The sequence below is a fragment of the Prionailurus viverrinus genome, chromosome A1 (assembly GCF_022837055.1).
Source record: "Prionailurus viverrinus isolate Anna chromosome A1, UM_Priviv_1.0, whole genome shotgun sequence".
NCBI classification, from domain to species: domain Eukaryota; kingdom Metazoa; phylum Chordata; class Mammalia; order Carnivora; family Felidae; genus Prionailurus; species Prionailurus viverrinus.
The window spans coordinates 37,127,217-37,151,093 of NC_062561.1; positions in this window are offsets into that span (position 1 = coordinate 37,127,217).

The window sequence follows — 23,877 nt, forward strand, 5'->3', positions numbered from 1 at the left end:
AAAGTACCTTTTGATAATGTGCATACAAGAAAACCTATTGGTTATTTGAGTGGGCTATCACAAATAAGGTTTCTGTTGTCATTAAACAAATTTGTAGAGACTACATAAGTAAAAATATTCTTCTTCATCCCTAGAACAGTTCTTGCTCTTTCGGTTATAAAAATTGTGTTTTACCAAAAAAATTGACTTAGTAAATTTTGCTTTTCATTTTTCATTTTTTATTTTTTTGTACCAGATTTCAAGCTAACTTTGTAGCTTGAAATGACTTGCTACTGTCCCTGCAGATTAGAGATTTTCTATTTTGGCTTTAGAACTTGGAATAGACTGGTACAGAGGACTGATTTTATCCATCCATAGCTCCTTTTGTGGAGTCACTTCTGCAGACTGTTTCTCTGGGAGGATATTGACTTAAATTTTTACTTACTTTTAAGGTATCAGAGAGTACCAGTGTTGATTAAGAAGTGGGTTCTTTCTCATTTTGTTTTTCTCTGAATTTTTCAATAAATTTATAATTTATGAGGAGCTTGCCTTTTGAGCTCTGGTTTGTAATCATACGTACTCAGCATGGTATCCTCCAGAGTGGTGGAGAGGAGTCAGGCCCTCCTGACGACAAACGAGAAGAGTGATGAAGCAGCAAACAAATAGGAACATTCATAATAGCAATGCTTATGCACGCCGTTTCCCTGGCTTACATATATTATCTCAAACTGAGAAAGGCACGTATTATCTCCACTTTATAGACAAAGATACTGAGGTGCAGTGAAGTTAAGTAACATTCATAAGTGCACAGAGCTACTGAGTGGGCTTATGAAGGATGGTGAGGACACCAGCTAGAGCATCACACTCACCAAAGCATGAGAGCTTGTCCAGAGTTGAATGATAGTCTAGATTTTTTTCTAAGAAGCAGAAATTACATACTATTTATTTATTTATTTATTTATTTATTTATTTACTTATTTACTTATTTATTTATTTATTTATTTATTTTAGAAAGAGAGTGTGCGAGTGGGGAAGAGGGGCTGAGGGAGAGAGATTTTTTTTTAATGTTTAATGTTTATAGTGTTTATTTTTTAATGTTTATTTTTTACAATGTTTATTTTTGAGAGAGAGACAGAGTGGGATCGGTGGAGGGGCAGAGAGAGAGAAAGAGACACAGAATCTGAAGCAGGCTCCAGGCTCCGAGCTGTCAGCACAGAGCCTGACACGGGGCTCAAACTCACAAACCATGAGATCATGACCTGAGCCGAAGTCAGATGGCTAACTGACTGGGCCATCCAGGCGCTCTGAGAGAGAGAGAATCTTAAGCATGCCCTAATGCGGGGCTCAGTCCCATGACCCCGGGATTGTGACCTGAGCTGAAATCAAGAGTCAGATGCTCTACTTATTGAGCCACCTGGGCGCTTGCTCATTCCATTTTCTTTTTAAATAATATGTAACTCAAAAACTTTCAGTTTTTAAGTTAATAGAAATAAATATGACCAGTAGTAAGTAGTACGAAATTAAGCAAAATATCTTTGAATGACAGTGACACATGTCATGAACTAAACCATGAAGCAATCTTTTTGAGGCCAATTAAATGTGACATGCTGGCTTTCCTAAACAATGCTCAAAGCATCTTTCTGTTTGCCTTAAACACTCAGAAATGTTAATGTGTTGAACCCTCGTGTGTGTTTTTCAGTCTAGACCATTCTGCATTCATTACTAGCCTCAATTCGTCCTTATCCTTCACCACTCTCTTGTCTTTATTTCTCCTTCATTTACTTTGGTAACAAGTAGCCCAGTTTAAAAGACGCTGCCCGACATCCCAGTATTCACATGAAGCTCTTTCCTTTATGCATTATGGACAAACTTTGATACTGGGGAAATAAAGGACACAATAACAAAGCCAGTTTGGATACCTCTGTAGTTACTTATTATAATGATGTTTGTCTTATGAATCGGAAGACTAATTGCTAATTACTAATAAAATGAAAGGAACTACATAAATTACAACTCTTGCAAATTTTAGCTCTTTAAATAACTGGAAAAAGAGGGGATTGGGAAGGAAGTTTGTTGTTGTAATGGGGAACTAATATATTAGCTACTAGAGTGACTTGGCTAGTCAATTTCTGATCATAAGCAATTAGAGTAACAATGTTGCATTAGAAAACAACATAAACACTTGGATTAAACTGATCAAATAGGCGAATTTTGGTGAAACACTTAGAGCTAGCTATAGAAAGAAGGATCAAAAAATACCTAATCATATCTTACTGTACATAATATTTAGTATTATGTGCATTTATTTCCCTAAGTGAATCATAACCCCCTTGAAGATAGGAATTACCTTTCAGTGTGTATCAAGTATAGGTCTTTCATACAATATTCTTCCAATACAGGTACACTGAATAAATGAATTCATTAATCTAGCCAGAAAATCTTCAACTCCAAAGCTATTGTAATGATAGGATTAACCCTAAAAATTTCTGTTTAAAAGATTTCTCAAGTACTTAATAAACACCAGGCATAACATTAGGTACAGGCAGGATTTTCTATTTATTATCTCCTTTGAATCTCACAGTAATCCTACAATAAAAGCACTGTTATCCTCATTTTATATATTGGAATACTGAGACTCAGAGAGGTTAAACATTCTTCCTAGGACCAACAGTTGAAAGGAAAAAAGCTGACATTTTTCCATAGGCCTTTGACTCCAAAGCTTTGTCCTTTCAGTTAGTTAGTGAAAAGAAAGTACCACACTAACAATATAGAATGCTTCAGTCCTCTGGAGGCATTCTGTGTGTGTGTGTGTGTGTGTGTGTGTGTGTGTGTGTGTGTGTGTGTCTGTGTGTTTCTAACAAATGCTAATGACAAATTCACTTTGGCAGGTCAACAAAATCTAATTTAGTGGAGTCAATCAAGTATTATTCTCACTTGCTAATTAACAGTTCCTTTGCTTTTTAGACAGCAGAGCCAAAGCAGTGACTAGAAAGTTATTGGTCTAGAATAGACCTGGGCATGGTTGTCAACAGCCTCCACGTTGAACACAAAGGACAATTATGGTGAATTTTTCCCAGTCTAATTAACAAAGTTTTACAAAATGCATCCCCCCCCAGTACTGCAGCATCAACAATCACTTCACAGAAGAATGAAAACATTTCAAGCACATTTTTAAAATTCTGAGTAGGTAAACAAGGTTTAATTTTTAACTGCCTTAGGTATTCATTTACTGCTAGACATTCGTTCACTCATTGATTTATTCAGCATTATTATTGTGTGCACACAGCACACAGCAATATTATTGTGTGCTTACTAAATATGTATTTAATCTGCTACTTATTTCTTCAGATGGTTGATTAGATAGAAAAAGAAAACAAATAAAGTATAATAGTGAGACAGATATAGTAAAAATTGCTTCTCTAGAAAGGACTAGAATACTTTGATGAAGATTACTAACTCCAGAACAGAATTTGAGGAAACAGAATAGTCATCAATCTTTTCTTGATTTTAAATTGTCCTATGGGAGTTCATTCCTTTGTTCTATATGAGTTCTATGTGAATTCTTTCCAACATACATACATAGATACACACACACACACACACACACACACACACACACACACACACTTACAATATCAAATTCTGATTCAGGTTATTTTTATGTGATTTTTCTTTTCTTCCTTTCCCCTCTTACTTTTTTTTTTACTTCTTCTGTGTCTCTTTTTTACTCTTTCCTCACATTATTAATATTCCTTCAGTGCTGCTATTTTCTAGGCACTGTGGTAAGTATTGGGGCCATACAAATGAGTAGTAATGCTCCTTCCCATTGGAAATCCCATTGGAAAGACTGGTAGGTGAGCAGATAATTACCATGTAAAGTAGAAAGTAGGTAATAGTGATACAAAAATATATGAATAGTTTTCTGTGGGGGAACAGAGAAGATACCTACTGAACTTCGGGGAGATGGAAGCCAGAGAAGTGATGCTTATGGTGAGTCTTGAAGCTGAGTGATAATTCCTTAGGAAAAGAAAGATGATAATGCCCATCTGCACTAAGAAAGATGTGCCATCAGAAAACACCTATCATTAAAACCTTATCTTGTCATTATCATTAGTAATTGCAGTGATGCCTTAAAGAGAAGTTTGAAAATTCTGTTTTTAGGTCAACTCATTCCCATTGTGCTTCACAAATAAAGGGTGATAACAAGCAGTGACACCTCATCCAACTGTAGACATTTTTTTTCACAGATCAAATTAAAATGAGTTTTCCAATTTTCATAGGTAATAACATGCTTGTGGAAGCTGTTGATAATAACGTGATTGTGAAAGCTGATAACATAGTATTCTAACTGACGTGTGCTTATGAGCGAATAGATGCATTCATTGAGGCCTTAATAGCATAACAATTCCATGTATAGGAAGTAACATCCAATCCAATCTGGATTTCAGGTTAAAGCAGGGTTAGTCTAGGGGAGCCTGGGTGGCTCCATTGGTTAGGCCTCTGACTTTGTCTCAGGTCACAATCTCATGGTTGCTGAGTTTGAACCCTGCATTTGGCTCTGCACTAACAGCTCATAGCCTGGAGCCTACTTTGGATTCTGTGTGTGTCTCTTTCTCTGCCAGTCCCCCAGTTGTGTTTCCTCCCTCTTTCTCTCTCTAGCTCGCTCTCTCTCAAAAATAAATAAGCATTAAAAAACACAAAAAAACAAAACAGGGTTAAGCAAAGAATCCTGAATGCATAGTCTCTAAACATTTTACTACGGCCTCCTGAAAATTGACGAAATTAATGAAAACTTAAAAATAAGATTTTTTAAAAATTTGCAACATGACGCACTACAATAGGTTCCTCATTGCCATTCTTGGAAGGTTTACAGACTAGATACTAGAGACTATAAATGTAGAGAGAGCAACAAACCAAATGTCATCATCATCAATACCACACACAGTGAAAACAGGCAAACAAAAAATCAATCCATGATCTATGCACAATTTGTTCTGTGAAATGAAATGGTGCATCCAGTCAGGAAATTGGTAGAAGACACTGCAACTTTCTGCCTTCTTTCCTTATCTTGTCTGAACCAAGCAGAAGACAAGCAATACCAATAGCTCTCACTTAAGGCTGATATTGACTTTTGCCTCATGACAGCCTCTTGTGTGCTTACTTTAATCATGGCACTTTTCATTACTGTCCACCCTCACCACCCTCACCCTCTGACTGTCCCTTGAATGTTTCCCTCACTTCTTTCATTCCCCAGATAAAAACATAGGTGGGTACTGGGAATAGAATGATGAACAAAGTAGACATCCTGATTTCTATCCTTATAGAGCAGTGTGAGAGAGACACAATAAGCAAGTGGGCATGTTAAGAAATATGTAATTACTGGGGCACCTGGGTGGCTCAGTCAGTTAAGCATCCGACTTCAGTTCAGGTCATGATCTTGTGGTTCATGGGTCTGAGCCCTGCGTTGGGCTCTGTTTTGACAGCTCACAGCCTGGAGTCTACTTCAGAGTGTGTGCCTCCCTGTTTTTCTGCCCCTCCCCTGCTCGTGCTCTTTTTTTTCTCTCTCTCAAAAATAAATAAACATTAAAATTTTTTTTTTAAAAAGAAATACATAGTTACTAACAGTGGTAAATGTTCTGAAGTCAAAACATTTGGTGAGAGGAAATGGGATTGGCTGTATTTACGGTGATAAGGAGTTGACCTGTAATAGCCCTGAAATATTTATATAATTGATCGATAAAAATTATACAGGCCATGTTTTATTACCAGAGCGTAATAAAATAGAGATAAATGAAAGTCAAATTAGCAATACCTAAATTATAAAAATTAAAAAAAAAAGTTCTCAAATCAAAGCATATGATCAAATATATAATAAATATTAACATGAAATCAAAGCATCTCATAGCCAAACAGTTCTTAAAAGTATATTATTTATTATAAAAGACTTGTTTTCTAGAATGACAGAAAACTTATAAATTTTACTTTCAAACTAAGGATTTAGAAAAAAAATAACTACAGAGGGCTCAAAGAAAAAGTGAAGGGTGAAACTATAAAATTAGAGCTGAAATGAATGAATTAGAAAATAGAAAAAATGAATAGGTTGAATAAATATATATTAGACCAGGTCCTCTGGAGGATTAATCAAATAGGGACTACTAATAATACAAAATTTTTAAAAATTTCTTACCAGGGGTAACAAAATATATTTCCGTTTTATAAAAAGAGATACCATGTTCACTCACCAGATCAGGAAAGTAAAAATAGTTTAAAGTTGATGCTTTGGTAGATGGTGTTGGGGAAGAAAAATTATCCTTTGTCTTTCAAGATTCTTCTGACTAGTCTGAGAATCAAATTGACATGAGACCAATTAATTGGAGAAAATAAAATTTAATTTTGTACATATGGGGAATTCACATAAACATGAGATTCCAAAGACATCCAGGCAAAATGAGGTATATGTATTCCTGAACTAAGGATAAGGGGATAGGGATCTGGGACTTCAAAGGAAAAGAAGGCACTTCACAGGAAGAATGGAAAGAGTAAATGTTTGGTAACTAAATGTTTGCTGGGTCATCCAGAAATAGGACATAAAGAAGACTTTGATCAAAGGAGTCTTGCTAGGTTTCTCCTGCCTACTGTACCTAGTTCATATAATGTAGTTGTCTATAGTGATAGTGCTCTACCTGCAGCTGGTCCTCTATCTAAATTCTTTTGGTCTAAATTCTTGTTCTGAACCCTACTGCGGAGTGTGTTTTAGATTCCCAATGAGAGTGTTCATGGCACACACCCTTTTTTTAGAACGTATGTTAGAAATAGGAAACAAGAGACTTAAAAAGGTAAAAATGAGTTGCTTGGGTTATTAATTCCACACTTTAAAGACAAATAATATATCCAAGATGTCCACTGCAGTTTTATTTACACCAATGAAAAATTATGAGTTTGATGTTCAAGAACATTAGAAAAGCTAAATATAAAATATACTATATTCCTACAATGGAATTTGATGATGGTGTTAACATTATTTTTACAGAAAGGTTTAATCATCTGAAAAATATATTTGTAGTAAAGAATGTAGAAAAGTAGGGAGACCATCAGTTCAAGTATATGTAGTAGTCTTAAAAGAAAGTTATATAAAATAATTTCTTATTGGTGAGATCATTAATGATGGCTTTAAAAATCTTTTCACTTTTTCAGTATTTTTTAAAAAAATTTTTATTAAGTTTTATTGACAGCTTTATTGTGGGGAAGTAATACTCAATGAGTTTGTATCCCGTCATAATTCAGAGAGGACTCAAAGTTTTACTCCATCTGGATAAGAACCTAGCAAATGCCAGGTGTTTAATGTATTAGATTTAGTGACAAGAAGGTCAGAAGAAATGGTCCAGTCTGAGTCTGAGCAGTGGTCAAACCACAATTACTTGTCATATAGTCTTATCTGGACAAGAACTGGCAAGGGCTCGCCAGGAATTAGTTTGGCATTTATAAATCTTCTGGAGAAGTGAGGGGAATAGTTTTAAGACAACAGGGGAAAATGATATGTCAGGCTAAAATATCCTATCTTCCACTCTATCCTCTGTCCTGGACTGAGTAACTCAGTCTTACAATGAGGGATCTACTATTAAAGTGAGAAAAGTCAAACAAGTTTTTGTATTTTCTTTAATATCCACGAGGCAGGAAGATAAAGTCGCCGGGACAGACTTCAGTGATAGTATTGGTGATAGAATTTATGGTGGTAGCAGCATCATTGACTAATGAAAGATGGCCATTGTTTAATTTCAGTCAAATCTCTGAACAATTTTGCTATCCAGCCTCATAATTATGTTTTTACTCTATGCTAGCTATATGAATTTAGATGCATTCTTCCCTGGTAAGTTGTGTGCATATAAGATAGAAAAAATATGGTATTCTGTGTTTTTCTGTTTTGATAATGATACTAATAAGGAATAACACCAAGATTCATTATTTAATCTGTGGCTAATCATTCCATAGATTGGAGTACTTCAAATTGATACTTATTGCTGTTTAATAACATGGCAACAGCATCTGCAAATATTGCCATTTCAGACCAATCATGCTCTGATCATTTCCTTTTCTTTAGATGTTTTTGTATTATTAGTATTAATATTATTATTATTATTATTATTAATTTCAGAGAGAGAAAGTGGGGGAGAAGGGCAGAGGGAGAGAGAGAGAAATCTTAGGCAGACTCTATGCTCAGTGTGGAGCCCAACACTGGGCTTGATCCCACGACCTTAGGATCACGAAACAAGCCAAAATCAAGAGTTGGACACTCAACCAACTGAGCCATCCAGGCATCCCTAGATGTTTTTAGATGTTTTTCTTTTAAAGGAATTTTCCTGAAATATCTACGACCCAGTTGTGTATTGGTCATAGATATTAAATACTCATTTTGCAAAGTGCAGAAAGAGTAATACTGTAATTTCTATAAATGTCAATCCTTCTCTTTCATCTTTTGGAAATTCATGGTCCTAATATTTTGGAAACCATATTGCATGTTGTTTAGGATCACAGACTCTAGATCTCGATTGCCTCAAGTCTTAATTCAGATGCTACCAATAGCTTACTGTGGAACTTTAATAAGCCCCTTGAATCACTGTCCTTCAGTTCCCTTATCTGTATAAAGGGAATTTAGTTATTTGTACTACAGAATTTTTGTAAGGATTACATGAATTAAGCTATGAAGAGCATCTGGAAACCTGATATATATTTATTATTATTATTATAGTTAATTATTATTATTATAGTTATTATTATCAATGAAATAAAATTGTTGTGGTGTTGCCAGTTGAATTTTTAAATGTATATCATCTGAACTTTGAAGATTTTTTTCTAAATAATATATATTCTCTGCTTTCCTGACAAGTATGTTTGACCTTCATGTGCTCTTTCTATTCCACGTATACCTGGGACATTGGCAGAAATCTTGAGAGTATCAGATGGATTTGAATATTCATTCATAAGCACTTTGGCCTTGCCTTGAATTAAAGTAGCTTCTCTGTATTGATCTACTGACTTGGCTGTCCCTGACCAAACTACATCTTTCCCAGTGGATCTATCTGTGTGCACTCTATCCAGTTCTCAAGCCACTAAACTTTTGTGTGATGCATGCATGTTGATGCATGTAAACTCTTGGGAAGTACATGCTCATGTGGGACCACATGCCTCTGTAACCATATAGTCAATGCTAGTAACAGTGATTCAGTTAACAAAGAATAACTTAAAATGTCAAGTCCCTGGAATTGGAGTAGGAACTGAAGAGAGAGAGAAGTCATACAAAACTCTTGAGTCATAAGATTCCTGATCCTTTATTAAGTAACAGTATACATGTCAGAAAACTCTTCATTGAAGTGTTATATAAGAAGTAAGCTTTTGTTTTATTTACTGTAATTTGGGGGTTTGCAACAGTAGTTGGTATTACTCTAACTTATGACTCACAATATTTAGAGCCATGGAGTTGGATGTACACATGTATAGAATGAGTGTAGGTATAGAAGAGAAGAGATCTAAGGACTGAGTCCAGGGAACTCTGGCTTTAAGAAATAGAGAAAAGGAAGACAATTCAATAGATTAGGCCAAGAAGGAGCTGCCAGTACCTGAAAATAAGTGTCTTAGTTGTCAGGGAAGTCAAATGAAGGAAGTGTTTATGGATGAATCACCTGTATTCAATTCTGCTGAGCAGGCAAGGAAGAAGAGGACAGGGAAGTGTCCATTAGGTTTGGCAAATTGGTGGTCACTGGTGACATGGGCAAAAGAAGTGATGGGGGTTAAAACTTTCACTGGAGTGGACTCAAGAAAAAACAGGAAGTAAGGGAGAAGAAGAAAAATGAACAGAAAAATGAAGTGATCGCTGGTGGGATTTGAGAGCAAGAGAAGCTGTTTCATATACATGGTATGCAATTTGTCATGTTAGGATGCTAATGGAAATAGTATGTTAGAGAGAAAAAAGCTGATACAGAGAGAAAAATTTTCTCATTAACTAGAGGCTACACTCCTGTGGAGTTGTATGGTTTTTTTTCATAGGGAAAGTATTGGGTAGCATTTATTAATATTCCTAGCTCAGCTTAACTAAAGGAAAATATATCCATGTATGGTAGTATGTTTTTAATTTTTGTCAACTGCCCTCTCTAACAAAAGCACATAAAGGAAAAAAGTGTAAGTCTATCTGAGTTCTCTAAACACTAAATATCACTTTTCAAAGATAACATCTGTTGGCAATGTATTGTGTGTTCTTCCCTGTTTTTTTCCTATGCATGTATGTAAACATATATTTTATTTATATACTTATGCACATACACAAATACACACACACCTCATGTAATTAAAAATGCAACTCCAAGGGCCTCTGGGTGGCTCAGTCGTTTGAGCATCTGACTCTTGATTTTGACTTAGGTCATGATTTCAGGGTTCGTAAGATAGAGCCCTGCGTTGGGCTCTGTGCTGACAGAATGGAGCCTGCTTTGGATTCTCTCTCTCTCTCTCTCTCTCTCTCTCTCTCTCTCTCTCTCTGCCCCTCCCCCACTTGCTTTCACAGGCAAAAATATGTAACTCCAATCTTTTATACATTGTGTTCTACACATTGCTTTTCACTTACATTGTGAGCATCTTTCCACATTAGTACATACAGATATGACATTTTTTTGTTTATAAACTAATATCCCATATTATGTATAGTCTGTGTTAATTTATGCATTGACCTACTGATGGATTATTCATACTTTTGAACCAGTGCTTTCTATTGATTTAAGTATATTTCCCCATTGTTAATTTTCTTTATAACAATTTTTTTTCTCAATTCCAAAACCAAGGTAATTATGAGCTGTATTATTTTAGTAATTTTGAAAGTTTTCTCCCCTCTTCTGCCATTAAAAATTATTGAATGCTTTGATAGTGTGGTAAATCCTCTAGTTTATTATTTTATATGAAACAAGAGACTTTATTTTATTCACCATCTTTACTCAACATATCTCTTTAATGTGTTACTTTTCTCCTGTTACATCTTCATAAACCTCAGATTGAATTTCCTGACACAAGCACATGAAATATAGTAAACAGAGACCCTCCTACTGGAAGAAGGTACTTACAGGAAAATCAGAATAAGGTAGTATATTCAAGGTGCAGGTGAGGACACAATAAAGACTCAGTAGAATCTTAGCCACTGCTGTGCCTTTTCTATTGGGAGTATGTTTTCTTAGGCACCCTCAAGGGTAGAGGTACCAGATGATACCTCTAGGTATACTAGGTATACCTAGTATACTAGGTATACTAGGATGATAAATGCTTTGAGGTGCCAATATCGCTTTCCTTTATTTGATTACCACCAAGGATGGGAGTTAGGGTTATCCACATTAGGTCATGGAGAGATGGAATTTTCTAATCCCAGGGCCTGATGCATGTTGCCCAAAGACAGCAGTGCACAGGATGAATTAACATGTTATTGGGGCTGTACATTATTGCCCATAATAAAAGTTTATGCTGGTAAAAAGTTCTAAGAGATGGGTCTGGAATTAGACTCACTTAGGGTCTTTAGGAACTCAGAGCTAGTCATTTATCTTGTAATACACAGGGGCTAGTGATTTAGTCACTTGCTTTATTATTTTATTAATTTCCATGATTCTTAGGAGTGCACCAGAGATAAATGAAGGCCTTATGTCTGCGAGATGTGTCTGCCTTCTGCTCGGCTCTCATGCTGCTAATGTGGGCCATATCTCTGAAGAGTTAACAAAGATGGTGAACAGCACTGTGAGGGGCTTCCCATGCCTCTCACCAGTTTCCATCAGTTAATCAACCAGTACTTACTGAGCACCTATCACATGCAAGGGGCAGTTTCCATCAGGCAAACCAAACATGTACAAGATGCTGTGCGGCCCTACTCTCAGTGGCTTGTAGGCATGTAAGGTACAGACATCAAGAACTAGAACATGTATGCTGCAAGTGATAATGAGATTGTCCACGTGAGTTTATAGATATGTGCTTAGGGCTTCTAGACATGGCAGGGTTCCTGACAACTGAGCAGAACGTAAACAGTTTTTAGAGGAGGTAGAATTGGTGTTGGCTTGAAGGCTGGGTCAGTTTCCTTAGGTGGAGACTGTGTTTTCTGGAACATTTACTTAAACTCCTTTCTTTTTGGTATCTATGTATATTAAACCTTCCAAAGGTTTTAAAAAATTAAATGCACATTTAAGAAATTAAATTATACAGAAGTATATGTAACAAAAAGGGGAAACTGTATTCATCCCACACTTTCATAAGGAAACCATTTGCAGTTGTAAGTGTAGTCTTCTAAAAATTTCTGTATGTATGTAAAAAAAGATGAAATCCTTTCCCCCAGCCTCCTCTATTTCTCTCCCCTTCCTTCTCCCATCACTCCCACAATACCGTGCTTTTTAGAAATAATATGCTTGAGGTTAAGAGGTGAATTTTTAGTCTCATCTGCTCTTTAGTCCAGTTATATCTGAGAACTCAAGGAGACAAATTAGCATAGGTTTTCTCCAGGGGTTCTGCTTCTCAAAACCAACTTTTTTAGGGCTCTTGACTTTTCACCTAAACTAACTTTACCCAACTAGTGTGGACCACCTTCTTGCTCTGTGGATATTCTGCAGAATCTGCTTAGGCAGAAAACCATGACAATAAATCCTGGCTAAGCTTGAGCCGGGCACATAGAATAAAGTTAACAACTGACCCCATTAGCTGGTGATGAGGTAAATCAAAGTCTCTCCCCCATTTCACCAGACAGTTACACCATTTCTAAAGAAGCATAGCAAGGAAAGAAGGGAGACAGTGGAAGAAGCGTTTACTCCTGTATTGCTCCCTCGAGGATGGAAAGAAGCTTCCTGTCTTCTGTGTGGATATAGGAAGAGAATAGAGAATGAGGGTTTCACCATAACCCTGCATGGGGAGGACAAGTGGAGGCAGCTGGCCAGTGAACCGTTCCCTCCCTTCTCTTGGGAATGTGGTCGAACCCACTTGTCAGCTAGACCTCCAGGTGAATAGACTGATGATATTTACTAGGAGGAAGAGGCTTTATCTAGAGAATGCTCCCACTGGGATATGTCTAGCTGAAGGATTTCTTATAGTTAATAAATCCAGAATGCTTGGGTTTATAAGACATTGCTCCCTGGAGAATATCATCTAAACTATGAAACTGTCTTGAGAGTAAAGTAGAGATGTTTCATAATTTAAATGTTCTCAACAGAGAGATAATAACCCACAAATTCCATCTTAGAGGATTCATTCTTCTGGTCCAGAGAGCATGTGTTCAATGTGGTAAAGAAGGACGTAAAGGGTCATGAGGTATGTCTCAGACTTCAGTATGCTTTTTTCACTTGTGTAGTTTTGAAGTTGACAGTAAAGCTTGACACTAGGAAATAGTTTTGATTCTTATTGGTCTGGTTTGCCAATTTTATCCTGCATACCTCACCTGGTCATATACTTCTGCAACTTTTCCTCCTTCACAAAACAGTACACAGTCACACTATTTACATGTGTAGACCTGTATCATGAGTCTTGCTGGAGAACTTCTTAGACACGCAGAATGTCAGAGATCCGGAAGCCTAAGCTGAAGTATAGCGGGAGTCCCAGGTGATTTGTATGCACACCAAAGTAGAAGAAGCATTGGCACAGTGAGTCTCACCCTCCAGCTATTGTTCAGTGTTTGGTGGCAAAACTTCTTGACAGTATTACTTATACTATCGGTATCTAACCACTTTCTTATCTTCCATTTTCTCTCCAGCACAGTACAATCTGGATGTGGTTTCTTCTTGTAAAAGTCACATAGCTCAAATTTTTAGCATAATTTGGCCCAATTGAGTGCCTTTTTTTATATATCACTTTCTTCTCTTGTGTGTGTGTGTGTGTGTGTGTGTGTGTGTGTGTGTGTGCCATTTCATTTGTCTGCTTCCCCTCCTACTTTTTTGTCTTCTTTCTCTCGCCTTTTTATCTGCAAGGTACACAGATATTGCAGTATCTCTAGGATTAGGCTTGGATCCTCTTTTCTATTTTCCCTCTGTATCTTGTGATTTCATTTTTCTGGATAGCTTTTTAAACCACTTAAATATTGATTTTTTCCAAATCCATATCTCTAGCCTAAACCTTTCCTCTGAACTCCAGATAATTTTTTCAGCTGTCAAATTTGACATATCCACTTGAATTTCTAAGTGGCTCCTCAGGCTGGCACACCCAAAATGAATCTCATCACCCCCACAACATCCTTTTAGCCCAGTGTCCCTTCTCCCAGTTTCTTGGCAACAATAGCATCCATCCAGTTAGTTGCTCATTGTATCACTGAAAGCCCCTCCACCTGACATCCTACATTCATTCCACTCACATGTTTAGTCAATTACATTTCCAAAATATATCTCACATCTGTCTACTTTTCTCCATTAGCTCAGCCACCATATCTCTCACAAGAGAACCACAAGAAGCTTCCTAAACAGTTTCCCTGATTCCAGAACAATAGTTAAATTACCTGCCCAGTTGTCATGGCAATATTCTAAAAATGTAAGTTGGATGTGTCACTCTCCTGCTAATAATTCATCAGAGGCTTCACTTTGAACAAAATCCAGACTCCTTTCATGCTTTACAAGATTCTACATGACTGGCCTCTACTTGCCTCTCAGATGCCATGTTCTACTAATTCCCTGGATCATTAACCTCCAACTTCCCAGGGCCTGCTCTGTTCTCCAGGAACACCCAATTTTTCCCCTATCCCAAGGCCTTTGAGTTTCTTCTTCCTTCTTGCAGGGAATGTTTCCTAGTCTATCCACCAACACACACACACACACACACACACACACACACACACACACACACACAATCACGGACACAGATACCTATCTATATAAACATATCTATATATGTATATATGTACATGTACACAGACACATACAGCAATATAGACATACATATACACACAAACTCATATACACACACACAAGCATGCACACCTCCACCCCCAAACCCCCGCCCCATCAGCTTCTTACTCTTCAGGTCTCATTTTCAATGTCAAATCCCTAGAGATGTTATTTTTGACAGCCTAGTTCTAACAATTTTTCAGTTGATTTGCTTAGCTTTTCTAGGGAGAAAATGATTCATCAACAAATAAGGACAATAAAATCTTTCTTCCAATATTCATATTTCATTTCAGTTTTAAAAATCCCAATCCTCCAGCTGAGATCTCCAGAAAAATATTGAGTAATGGTAGTGATAATATATCTCTGTTCCTGATTTTAAAGAAAATGTCTCTTCTGTTTTTGCAAAATATGGTATTTTGATATTGCTTTCTGACAGATACACTTTCTCAAAGACCAGAAAGTTTTTTTTAGTGCTGTTTTACTAAGAGTTTTATTTGGAATAAAAATTGAATTTTGTTAAACACTTTCTAGACATCTGTGCAGGTTATGATAAAGTTTCCCCCTTTCAAATTTTTTCTTCTAATTTTAGAGCATTTTTACGTTCTTGAAGTGTATTCTAGCTTCTGTTGGTAATATTTTCTTTAGGGTTTTTTATCTATAATTATTAGTGAGATTAAATTTCATTACTACTAACACTTCTATTGCTACTGCTGCTACCATTGCTATCCTCTTATAGTTGAGATTCTGACAATTTTGTGGATTTAAAGGGGAATCCTTTCAATTTTCACCATATGCTGGAGCAGATTAATTCCTCTATTCCTTGAGATGTCTTGGAACCCATTTGGAATTTTTTTGCAGTGGGTTTTTAGCTATCTTTAATTTCTTCTATTGTTATCCATAGAGTAAAATCTTTCATTTCTTTGTGTCAATATTGATCATTTTTTCCTGAAGATTATCCACTATCTCTGTATTTCCTCATTTACTGAAATAAAGTTGTATAGAGAATTTTTCTAAAATATGTTGTGCTCCTTTGTATCTATGGTTATTTTCCCATTTTCTTCCCTACTGTCTATTCTATTGTATTTTCCCACTAATTTTCTTTATCATACGCTCCAGAGTGTTGCAGTTTTTATTGGTCTTTTTAGAGAACTTGCTTTTGGTTTTATTGAGTCACTTGGTTTTGTTGTTCTCTATTTTATTAATTTCTAATTTTATCTCAATTCCTTCATGCATTTGCTTCCTTTATGTTTATTCTACTGTTCTTTAACTTTTATGGGTTGAATTTGCACTTCATTTATATTCATTCATGTATTCTGACAAACAAAATGCTATAACATTTACATTGGGCATTCTTTTGGCTGAATCCTGTAACTTTTGTTATGAGGTATTCTTATTATTCTTTTTGAATGGTCTATAATTTCAATTTTTGGTAGGGAAACACTTCGTTGCTGCTACATCATCACATTTATTAAGTGAGTTACTTATTCTCCAAGTTCATATTTGTCAATTTGCCTTAAGCCCCAGGATATATTCCATTTCTTAAATAGAAAACTTCTTGACTGTGGTCTGGGGAGAGGACATAGCTCCCGGTCACTGGGCAAGAGTACCTTGTGCAGGACATCGTTCACGAGTTACCTATAACTTAACTCTTTTTTCTGTTCTCAAATCCTGCTGACTCTGATTCCCCACGCTCCATTATCTTTTAGGGAAATTACTACTCATTTCATTATCCACATTGGGTTGTGAGAGCCTCAAATCTTTTTTTTTTTTTTTTTACTCTTTTTTTACTTAAGTCCTTTTTTTTTTTATATGAAATTTATTGACAAATTGGTTTCCATACAAATCTTGATTCTACCATCTGCTTCAGATGTTTTAGAACTTTGGCAATGTTTCTATTTTATTTACTTACATTTCCCAGTTTATAATAATTGTCCTCCTTACTCTCCCATTCTCTATTTCTGTGTCCTCTTTCTGTCTTTCAGCTAAAGGGGACTTCTCCTTTTGCATTTTTTTTCCTTGACTAAATTTTATGAAAATATTGAAAACTATGAATAGTGAAAATTACCTATGAAAAAGAAGTAAAACTATCCATTCTACGTTTCCAAGCCAACTTTCTGAAAGCGATCACTACTAATATATTGGTGAGAATCTTTTCCAAATTTTCCTTGTATGTATTGGCATAGATGTATATATGAATAGCTTAATGTGGGACTTTTTTTTTTTCCAAAATGCACACCTGGTAGTTTGCTCTTTTTACTTAATCAGTAATGCTGTGCTTTTACTTCTAATTTTATCTTTCTTTTGTCATTTGGAATATGTGCAGCAGGCAGAAATAACAACCATGAGCTCACTCACTACAAGAACCTCTCCTCACTTCCCTCCAGGCTATTTTTGTCTTTGATTAAATTAAAACATTTTCCAAGACCTTCCAGGAGTTGGTAAATACAGTCACACAAAATCTACAAAACAAACAAACAAACAAAAAAAACCCCAAACAGCTTTCAACCTGAAAATGAAACATAGCTTGTATGTAATTAAGAGTAAAGAGCTAAAGGCAAAGGGCTTTTTATCATCCCTCAAATCTAAAGAAGAACAGTTATGTTACACATGCCTGGGAATTCTTTAAAGTGAGATTTCAGAAAATGACAAATACTCTGATTATTTTATCTTGTGATGAATCTTTCCTTAGAGAAATCTGTCAAACTTTCCTAGTGAAAAGTTAATTTAAGAGTTTTTCACTTAATTGCATAAATGAGATTGACTTACAATTTTGTTTCCAAATTTTTGTCTTGTTTTTGTCTTAAGTAGGAATCAGGGTTTAAATGACCCACTAAATGAAATAAGGTTTTTATTTTAACAGTTTCTAGAATATTTACTGAAGTTTATGCATTCTTTTTTGCTTTAGATTTAGAGGTTGTTAAAAGTCAACTATAAAGCCATCTGGCCTCAGCAATTTTGTGGGGATAGGGGATTTCTGACTTGGATGTCCACTTATTATTAAATGATACTTACCTGATTTGGCCTTTTATATTCATTGTTCTTTTCATTTACATTTTCAAATTTTATTATAAAATTGTTTAAAGTACTTAATTTTTTAAAAATCTCTACTATGTCTGTAGTCTATGCTTTTTTTCATTGCTAATATTGTTTATCCTTGGCTTTTCTCATAATCAGTCTTGCCTAAAGCTTATTATGTTTTATTAATTCTTGCAGAGAAAAAACTTATTTCCTCATTAATCTTTATTTGCTTTAAATTTATCGCTTTTTTTTTTTAGTTTTCAAATCAAATCATTGGGTATATCCTTTTAAATATTAAAAACTTCTTTGGGTGATAACTTTTACTCCTTAGCCATAGTCCATCTTTTTTTTTTTTTTTTTAAGTTTTTTTTTTTTTTTAAGTTTTTTTTTTTTTCAACGTTTATTTATTTTTGGGACAGAGAGAGACAGAGCATGAACGGGGGAGGGGCAGAGAGAGAGGGAGACACAGAATCGGAAACAAGCTCCAGGCTCTGAGCCATCACCCCACAGCCCGACACAGGGCTCGAACTCACGGACCGCGAGATCGTGACCTGGCTGAAGTCGGACGCTTAACCGACTGCGCCACCCAGGCGCCCCATAGTCCATCTTTTAATACATAATTATCCTTGTGGTTATTGGTCAGACCTGTACTTTTAATTTTCACTTCTAAATGAAGTGAAAAGATAGGTATCTTTTAGCTATAATTTTGTTATTTACTTTTAATTGTATTGCATTGTGATCAGAGAATGTGGAATTTGTTGAGACTAACTGTGGCCCTAATTAACACATGGACCATTTTTTAAAAATATCCTCATACATATTTCAAAAGAATGTGTATTCTCTTTATTGATTACAATTTTACTGGCTATTAGATTGACCTCTTGTCCCCCCCCCCCCTTTTTTTATTGAAATATAATTGACATAACATTGAATTAGTTTTGGGTATACAACATAATGATTTAATATATGTACATAGTGTCATATTTTTTAAAAAATATTCTTTAATATTCTTATTTAATTTTTATTTTTATGATATATAAATTTCAAATTCTCCCATGATCTAAATTTCTTCCTGTATGTATGTTTTAGCTTTCTATATGTAATACAATGTTATGATTTAAGTGTTGATTAGGCACAAAAATAGTTATAAAATTTCAATTCTAAATTACAATATAAGGATTTTGAAAGAATTTCAGAATCTGTCTTAGGATTTTTGAGCCTCCTTATCCACTTCTAAGATCTAAGAGGACTGAGAAAGTGGAGAAGAGGGGATTTTATGAGCAGATCCCTTTGGAGAAAGCTCAGAGTACTCTCCTACCTCTGATGGTGCTGTTGGAGTTTGGGTGGGGAGTTTCTTGTCCTTTTATGTCAGAGCTGGTGAGGGCTTCCAGTGGCCCCACTCAGTAATTTTGAATCGTGTTCTCAACTGGGGAGTGATAGTCAAGACAGATGCCTGAGGAAGCTCAAGCAAACTGTTGTGCTGAGATCTGCCCTCTGTCCAGAATATGTGAAGGGCAGGAGGGTGATGTCTAGCTGCCCTGTTGGGAGCAAGACCAGGAGAGTGGTATCATGTATAGGATTGGCCAGCTCTCCCAAAGGATGTAGGAGAGGTTATTGAGGACCAATGTGGCATGATGAAAAAAAGGCTGAGTTAGAGAGGAGGATGTTCATCAGGTCCAGTAAACTGAATGGAAGTGAGGTAAAGTACCAGACACCTAGAAGCTGGGAGAATATAAAGTAGCCAAGTGACAACTTTTCCATGCCTTTAACTCACTTCTTTCCCTAGACCTCCACAGCCTTTGTTAGAAGCAACAGTAGCTACTAGAAAAAGAGGGAAAAATTGAACAAAATCAGGATGAATGGCAGTAAACAGAACAGATTAGACAATGTTAAAATAATTATTTGTAAAGCCATGTAGTAGAAAGAGTAGTAATAATCTAGAGAAATTTCAGAGGTAAGAAGAGGAAGATCAATATTAAGGAAGAAAGAGGAGAAAAAAAGAGCTAATATTGATTAAAACCCAAGTTCATTACACATACCAAATATTGTTGTACCCATATTCCTTCATTTAATTGTCAGTTTTGCTATCCCCATTATTATAGATAGAAAACTGAAGCTTATGGACTTTGGAAACAGAAAGTTGTCCAGGGCTAACGACAGCAATTTTTTGTGAATATCCCAAAGGATGTACATGGTAGAAAAGAAAAAAAAATTGCAAGAGATTGAGTAAGGGGATTTATAAATATACACCAAGTAAGTTTCAAAAGTGGACTGGAAAGGAGCTGTTCTATTTTTGTTTTTATTCTTATTTTATCAAAAATAAAGAATTGAGTTAACTGTGTTCCTCAGTCATGATACTCTAGGATTTCCTTTCTCAATTCTCCATGTATAATCTATTTTATGTTTTATCTTTGGCTTTCATGCCCATATTCCTTCACACCTTCCTTCCCATAGACATCACTGTTAAGCTTTCAGTTAGCCTTTCCCGTTCCCCTTTCACACAATCATTTAAATTGGTGTCTAGCCGTGTAAATTTTGTAGTATTAAGTGTGTTTTAAAAATAAGTTAATGACATCATGCTATAAATCTCATTCTGTTTCTTGCAGTTTTTAATCAAGACTAATTTTAGAGCTCTATCCACATTGCTCTAGAAATACCTCACTCAGTCCTTCTGGCTGGTAGTTTAAACCTTCAACAGGTTTTTGTCTCCATTTGACAAGTGATGGATATCTAGGCTGCTTTACTTCCGTGAACCCATTCTTTGCTCGTCCTTGAATATGTTTTCTCATGTATCTGTGAATCTTTATCCAATACTAGAATTGATGATTGGTCATAGGTCATACTGTATACACATACTAGAATTTTATAAAATACTTTCAGATTTCTCTCTATAATGGCTGTTATAGTTTATCATCTCACTCCTAGATCATGAGGGGTCCACTTTCCTTACATCCTCACCTGCTCTTGCTGCTACCTGAATTTCTAATTTTTTTAATCTGATGAAAATAGTGTGTTTTATTTTAGTTGACATTCCTTAATTACCAATAAGATCGAACATTTGTTGTTATATTGTCATTTCCTTTTATGATATTTGCTTAATTACATTTTTATTCATTTTTCTACTGACTTGCTTGTCTTTTTCTTATTAATTGTTAGAAATTCTTTGTGGTTTCAGATGTTTATCAGAGGATATAAAATTTAATGATGAGCTTCCAAATGTCTCCTCCAGATAACTTCAAAATGACATGAACAACTGCCTAATTTATTTTGTTCGAATATAATATTATTAAACATTTCATTTTTCTGTATATTCTCTGAAGTTTCCCTTTAGCTCATACTACTCGATGATGGAGTTTAACCTTGTCTTGGATAACTTTTCCCAGATATTCCATGGAACATATTTTTGGGGGGGTACACTCTAAACTTAGCACTGAAAATCCAACCGCTGGGTATCCATATTTTTGAAATTGTCCTTTCCAAGGTCATTAACACAAAAAGAAAATACAAAAAAGGAGAATCCACTTTGCCCCAAGTTTTTGTCTTATATTATTTTCCCCAATATCCTGTTAGAACAGTCCTACCATGCAAATTCCAATCCTCTATTCTACCTTTTGCTAATCAATGCACTTTCACTAGAGTCTCCCAAAGCTGTTTTTAGTTTATTTTCCTAAGCATACTAGGTTCAACCTCTATCTAGCATTGCTGTTACCTGTGAAGTATGTGGCCTCTTGGCTCCCTGTTGGTAACTAGAAGTCACTGTATTTCCAATCTGGCTGCTTTGAAGGCATGCATTTTATAGCTAGAGTTCCAGGAAACCTCTTTGGAGGACTTGACGTGTGTGGTTTGCTCTCTTCTTCCATAGATGATTTGCAAAAGCCCAATATGGAGATTCTAGTTTTTGTGATGGTTCAGCAGAATGAACAATTAAGCTCAGAATTTCAGTTATTTCGAATTTATTTCTAGTAAATTTGAAGATGTGATCTTTTCATGATATCGCTTACTTTGTTTGGGTTTTATATCCTTACTCTACATCTTTTTTTTTTTAATTTTTTTTTCAACGTTTTTTATTTATTTTTGGGACAGAGAGAGACAGAGCATGAACGGGGGAGGGGCAGAGAGAGAGGGAGACACAGAATCGGAAACAGGCTCCAGGCTCCGAGCCATCAGCCCAGAGCCTGACACGGGGCTCGAACTCACGGACCGCGAGATCGTGACCTGGCTGAAGTCGGACGCTTAACCGACTGCGCCACCCAGGCGCCCCTTATATCCTGTACTCTACATCTTAATGCCTCATAAAATGTCTGTAATGCATTAAAATTCTTGGGGCACCTGGGTGGCTCAGTCGGTTAAGTGTTCGACTTCAGTTCAGGTCATGCTGACTGCTCATAAGTTCATGCCCCACATCAGGTTCTGTGCTAACAGCTCAGAGCCTGGAGCCTGTTTCTAATTCTGTCTCCCTCTCTCTCTGACCCTCTCCGGTCACACTCTTTCTCTCTCTCTCCCAAAAATTAATAAACATTAAAAAAATTGACAATGTATTAAAATTCTAGACAATAGAAATTATCTTTTAGTGACTCATTTATTTGTGTATGTCATACGAAATATCTCTCATATATTGTACCACGTCATATATCAAATGAACCATATGCAATTGATGCTTTCGGTCAAATATGTTCAGATATAAGCAGTTCTATTCCATATGGGTCCATCTAATATCTAATATTAAATTCACTATATTTGAGAATATATTTGAGTGTGCTAGAGGTCTCGAATGCCTTACTTACCTGTGTCCAGTTAGTAAATAGTGAACAAGCACTTGCTTGATACCAGATTTCTGATTCACGTGTGGAACAGGAGCACCTCAGCACAACTATAGTTAGAATTAATTAGTATAATTATTTAAGACAGTCTAAACTTCATTTGTAACTACAAGCATGGTATGTTGAGGTGCTTAGCTAGTCATAATTATTAATTTATGCTATTTTAAGATAAATAATATATGATATATTGAAAGAGACAAACTAAATACAACTAACTCTTTAATTTAGAATTTATACTTAAATTATACTCTTCTTTTGAAGAACCTTTTCCAATAAAGATAACTGAGTTTTAATTACTATTTATAAAAGGTCCATATCAATGTCTGGTATTCTAGATATAAGGCGGCACAATTGGAGGATTAATTCTGAGTTAATGAGCTCATTTTCTTCTCCTAACTTGCAGAAAGAGCAATAAATAACAGCTCTATAATGGAAATTGGGAAACTCTTTGCCCATTCAATTTGAGAATTGCAAGGGAGTTTCAAAGACTATCTAGGTCAGTTTTACCACAGCTTTCACTATGTCCCAAATGTTTTGGACATTTTCATTTGTCTCCATATATTTCTTTTCATTTCTTCGTTGATTTCTTCATTGATCCATTGGTGGTTTACTAGCAAGTTGTTTAGCCTCCACACATTTCTGTTTTTTCTAGTTTTTGTTTTTCTTCTTTTCTTGTGATTGATTTCTAGTTTTATATCATTGTGGTTGTGAAAGATGCAGGTATGATTTCAATCCTTTTAAATCCATGACTTACTTTATGGGCTAACATCTGATATTCCAGGAGAATATTCCATATGCACTTGAAAATAGTATATATTCTGTTGGTTTTGGATAGAATGTTCTGTATATATCTGTTATGTCCATCTGGTCTATGTGTCATTCAAAGACTGTTTCCTTATTATTTTTCTGCCCAGACAATCTATCCATTGATGTAAGTAAGGTGTTAAAGTACCCTACTATTCTTGAATTACCATCACATTTCTCCCTTCATATTTGTTAATATTAGCTCTATGTATTTAGGTGCATTCTAGTTGGGTCCACAGATATTTACAATTGTATCCTCTTGTGGATTGATCCCTTTATTATTATGTAATGCCCCTCTATGTTTCTTGTTACAGTCTTTGTTTTAAGTCTATTTTGTCTGAATTAGTATTGCTACCCCAGCTTTATTATTTTTTTCACTTCCTTTT